Below are 6,042 nucleotides of genomic sequence, written 5' to 3' on the forward strand. Positions count from 1 at the left end.
GTTATCAGGCCTTTGCCAAACATGATGGCATGCTGAAGAGGTAATCAAACCATTTGATTCAGCTGTGTTGGAGTAGGGATGCATCTAAAAGCTGCAGGATAGTAGCTCTCGAGGACTGGGATTGGGCAGCCCTGGTTTAGAACAACGTTTGGATTTCTGATATTTTCACTTTGTTTTATGCCAAGCGTTCTGCTAGAAGCTGGTGGACAATAACTACAAGTTGATTTAATTAAAGAAACCTCTGATAATCAGAATTATTTGAATGCTGCTTCAGACAGTCACAATTAAGGAAACCTGCCCTTTTGTTTAAATGAATTCTTTGCTTTTAATGTAGTTCCTGCTTAGTGCAGAGAGAGCGGTGATTGAAGCAGACTTCAGTGGACATGTAGGTGAAGGGAACAGGGGTGAAATGGAGTTGGGTAGCTATGGTGTAAAGGATGGTAGTGGATTTTGTGAAAAGGATAGAAATGGCTGTGGTGAACACATATTTCAGGAAGAGAGAGGAAAGTTCATTGATGCATAAGAGTGAAGGAATCTGCTCCAATCTAAAAGCGATATGAGACTGCAAGTCTGGGTCAGGGGAGGCAGCATTGGATGGTAGCCAATGAACTTAGAGGCAAGGATTAAATAGTGTAAGTTGAAAAATGTTCAGGGAACAGTTGAGACAAAATCTGGTCGGTAAGGGAGAGATCTCTTGGATAGTACAGCTAACGTGGTGAGGGAAGCTGCCTAGAGGATATTTGGTATAACCTCTGGTTAAAGGAAAAAGACACGAAGACTTGGTGGTTCAAACGAAGAGGTTGACAAAGGAAAAGTGAGATACTCTGGGAGGTAGACAGGAATACTGGGAGGACAGAACAAGAGAGAGGTGACAAAGGCAAAGGCTTATAGTTACATTTTATGTGAGGCTGAAGGAAGAGAGTCCAAGCTGGAAAGAGCAGGTTAGGGTGATTAAGGATAGAGGTGGAAATGAACTAATGAGTGAAGGAAGTGTGCTTGGAAAGTGGAGGGAGTACTTTGAGGAGCTCATGAATGTAGAAAATGAGAGCGAGAGGAAGGATGGAGAACAGCTAGTGAATCAGGAAGTCCAAAGGATTAGTTAGGAGGAAATGAGGGCAGCTATGATGGAGGATGAAGAGTGTAAAGGCGATTGCCCCGGATGACCTATCTGTGGTGCTATGGAGATATCAAGGAGAGAGGGCGGTGGACCTTTTAACCAGACTGAGTCTTCCACAGCCAGGAGAGTGAGAGGATTCCTGACGAATGGGAAAGATGTGGCTGGGCAGAACTTGAATATAACATCATTTTAAATAAATAACAGGGGCATAAATGATAAACTAAAATCTTAATTGTGACGAGGAAAATTTTTCAGGTGTTACAGGAGAACACAAACAAACTGGAAAACCAAATTCTTTGGTCAGTTCCAAAGAAATAAAATGACTAAATAGCTAAAACATTTCCACAATCCCAAATTCTTCAACAGTGTCCTCATCTTTTGAGCCTTGTGCTGTGTCCTCAATTGGACCAAGCATGCTGAATATGGAAGCAGACAAGAGAAAAGATCACAGAGAAGATTCACGTAAAGGATGCAGTAAAGGAGAACATGCAGAGTGATGACAGGAGAGGATGGTAGAGATAGGGTGAAATTCAGATGATCAACTGTGGCGATGCCTGAGAAGAAGAAGGAAGAACATTTGTCATGTCAGAAATTTCACTTGTTTTTTCCCCACATTTACGTGAATAGATGACAGATTTGTTCAAAACTAAATATAAATATATAAAGAACAATAACCAAGTACTGCAGTGCCTGTGTTTTGCCACATTGTGGCACTGTCTGTCTAACAAATTCAGTGACATGATGGGTTTCGCATTGTTTCTCTGCAGTGACTTAAAACATCCACGTTTGCTATTTAAATACACAGTCAGCTGACATGTCCCTTGGCATTATTTATTATAAAATATTCAGCAGATAACAGCAGATGTCCTATAATACATTTCTGCCTCATGTTTATTTTGCTACTGATACAAGGTTTCAGCAGGAGTCTGATGCCCTCACCCAGCTTTTAGAGGAAACAATGAGCTCTATTTTAAAGGGAATTCACTCATGTGTAAACTGAATATACAGCTGGTAAAAGGTGATCATGTGACCATATTTAAAATCTTGATGTATGGTGCCTTTTTAAATTGGTTGGCTTGTAGAATGGAGAATCCACAGCGATTGGCTGGAAGGGGGTGTATGAGGTTATTACACACACACATCCGCACAGCGTAGTTATTTCTGTGCTGGCTGACCTACTAATGTTAACATGTAGTGCATGCCTGCTAGGCTCATGAGGTAGCATCCTCTCTCTCTCTTGCTTTTTCCCATTTGTCATTTATTCCTTTTTCTTCACTCCCTTCATCCTCTTTCTTTCTTTCTTTCTTTCTTTGTTTCTTTCTTTCTTTGTTTCTTTGTTTCTTTCTTTTTTGTGTTCTGCTGTTATTTTATTTCTGTGTTTCAGGAAATTTGGTCTGTGATCCGATGTGAGCTTTACTCTCCCAGTACATTCTGTGAGCCATATGATCTAGAACCCCTTAGGTCATCCCAGATGTATGCATGTTTGTGTGTGTGGTTGCACACAGATCAGCAGGAGCTCCATCTGCTCTTTGCCAAACACAGAGGGATTCACTGTATCGCTGGTCTCCGTGCGAGTTTATCACAAAAACCAAGGCTATTTGAAGACAGGCACTTCAGCCTGTGTTGACTTCTGGAGAAATCCAGTCTCAGGTTTCTGGACTGAAAGAGAGACGTGAAAGACGTTAGTGTAGGAATCCAGAATAATTTAGTAGTAGTATATGGCCAATCTCTCACTCATCGAGTGATGTCACACAGTCCTGACTCACTCTAAATCTAGTTAATGAGAAATTTACATTTTCTGCTCTGCACACTACTGAAAAAATATCACCGTAACACAGTAAATATTGGAAAAGAAAAGAAGGGCATTTGGGGTCTATTCAGGATATACAGCTATAAAAACAGCAGTCTGGTTCACTACAAAAAAAATGCTAATTTTCCCAGACTAGGATAAATTAGGAGGTTTTGAAATGTGTCAATAATCACATGGTTTATAGAATGACATCCAGGAAATGTAGCTTTTAAAAATCTCACAGTGGATCCAAAACACAGTGTTTCTCCCATGAAACGCTTAAAATAACCTCTTGTGTCATTGCATTATTTACAGGACTTGTCTACCTGCATTAACTTCTAAACTTTTTAGCTCACCCAGGTGCTTCCTTTATCTGTGTACAGCTGGAATAGCATCTAAAAATATTTTGCCATTACTAACACTCAGTTTTAAATACAGCCATAATCGGGCCATAATCTTAAACTGTGGCTTGATTAGTTTGCCAGTAAGCCTATAAAATGACTGTAGATGGTATCAGTTTATTTTTCCTTTTGCTTCTCCTCTATTCCATATTATAAAATTAGCCCCTGTGACCTCAGAGTCACCGTTTGTTCACTTCAGCCCCTCTGTTGTGCACAGTTTCGCCTCTCTGTTTTCTCTCTCATGCTGTGTTGTTGTTTGCAAGTGGAGGTGAGGAAGTCAAAGGCAACCACAGAGAGACTACTGTGTGTGTGTAGGTCTGCATGTCTGCATGGTGATGGTCCAGATGGCTCAGCATCAGCATCAAGAGCTTGATTAAGGAGTACGCTTTTGACTTGTTTGACTTTCTCTGCCCTTTACCCCCATTTGCCTGCTCCGTTCTCAGACTCGGCCTTTCAACACGTAAAACAGCTACACGCTGTTGTGGAGCTAAATTAATTAGTCGTTAATTTATCTGTTAGTGGATCAATTAGTTGATTAATAGAAGAAAATGTGCTGAACTGTGACCCAAGTCTTGAAGGAATTTCTTTAAATCTGTTGACTGTCTTTCTGTTAAAAATAAGTTTATCCTTGGACTCAAGGATAAACTTATTTGAATTTCATGGTCACGTATAACAGCCACAAAACATTTTGGCTGTAACTCAAGAACACCGGCACTCAGTTCAAAAGCTTTTCTTTGAAGCTTTGTTGCAAAAAATGATGAAGTGATGACTTCTTTATTATCCAAAAGGTGAGGTCAGAGGTCAGTTTTGCTTTAAATTCACCATTATTCAATACGGGAGCAGAAGTGAATAATATGTTTTTGTGCTTGCTGTCTTTGTCTTTGATGCCCACCGTTAAATTCCTGCAAATTCTTTATTACATACTATATGAGTCGGCACAGACATGGTTGTAAATTGATTCAAGTAAGTTGGTCAAGTTGAGCGCTGCAAAGCGTTAATTCTGCTTATCTCTTATATGACTGAATTGAATATATTTGCTATTGGTCTGGAATAAAAAACCCTAAACAACTGAAGGTTTTCCCCTTGACTTTATTGGGAAAGTAACAGGTTAAACTGTGGCCACTACAGCGCTAAATTTACATACGTAGGGTGGGGGATTGGCAAAAACTGTGCACAGCATAAGTTGAAGCAGAACACAAAGCTCTTCCAAAATCCTGGCAACTCAGCAGATTTCAGTTCGAGGCCACCTCACTGTTTTTATTTAGCTGATAACAGATGGCATAGCATCCAATTGAAAAATCGCCATCGAGGACACGGTTCAAGTGGTTTCGCTTGTTTACGGTTTCTGCAGGCCATTTTGTAACTTATCTTGACCCAAGCTTCTCCTTCCATGCTGTATCTAACTCGAGACAGACATCAGTCTCATACCAGTTGTCAGTCATAACTGCTCTGTGCTCAGCCATGGTCTTGTTGCTGCTCTCCTCAACTCCAGCTTTCCATGCATGTCCACGGAAATGCAGGGAGTTCCCTGAATGGAGCCAAATACAAACACCAAATACATAGCACTTTAGGTAGAAATAACTACTTTTAACTATAGCGGTTCTGACTTCAATATTTTTTAACATTTATTTAATAAATAGTATTTTAAATGAATATTTAGTTTTAATGGAGTTCTTTACCCTAATATGTATAGTAAACACATAGTATAGTGGGTTTACATATTTCCCTAAAGGGCACACATATCCCTTTGGGGTTGTGCACGGTGTAAAAATATGCCACATCACTCATGCAGAGCGACCTGCTGTGGTGCCTCTTTGTAAATAAGGGAGCAGCTGATAGTAGCTTTGTTTTTGTCACAGAATCAATCAGAACTTTAATAGGTTCTTTAGACGTATTTGTTCATTCGTTCGAGTTAGACTTCTATTCGTAAGATAGTTTTGCAAGGATCTCAGTTTCCACTACATACTAACAGTGTGTTTGCAAGGAACCTGCTCATGTTTACAACCAACAATAACAGTAGCCCTCTCTGTCACTGTGGAGATGTACCAGCAATACCATCAAACAGGTTTTTACAAAAGCCCACAGGATTGTCCAGATGTAAAAATTGCTCAGCTGTTGCAATGCAGAATGACGTCATCAAAAAACGGACTGCAACAACAGCTCATAAATGATGAATGTGCACTTGCAATTGTTGCAGTTAGTAGAAGATTAAATAATTGATGCTATGAGCTAAAAAATATCTATATTTCACTGTATTAAAACCTGCTATGACATGCACAGATATGTTTTTCACCTTTCATCCTAGAGCAGCACACACATATGAACAGCACTTCTACTACGTGCTGTTCATTGTCTGATTGAATCAACAGAGTGAACTGAAGCATTTTAACTAGTTTGAAAGTTGCACTTTTTGGTGGTCAGCTGACCAAAACAGTAGAATTCGCTTGAAGTCATGTGATCACTTTAATTCAACAATAACTAAAGTAACATAACCTTGTAACTCTTCAGGACCCTGCACAATACTGTAACATAATAAAAATGAATGATGTTGTATTGGGACAAGCTTTTTAACCAGTGGTTTAAACCCCACCTTTACCCGCCCAGTGGGTTTTTGCCTCAAGTTTGTTGTTTCCACCTTTAGCAGGAACATTTTTAGGAGCTAAATTGTCATTGGAGGCTGTGACTCTGCTCTCGCTCTCAGACATGTCTGGACTTTCATCAGATTGCACCTTTTT

The sequence above is a fragment of the Simochromis diagramma genome, unplaced genomic scaffold (genome assembly GCF_900408965.1).
Source record: "Simochromis diagramma unplaced genomic scaffold, fSimDia1.1 OVJJ01000284.1, whole genome shotgun sequence".
Taxonomy (NCBI): domain Eukaryota; kingdom Metazoa; phylum Chordata; class Actinopteri; order Cichliformes; family Cichlidae; genus Simochromis; species Simochromis diagramma.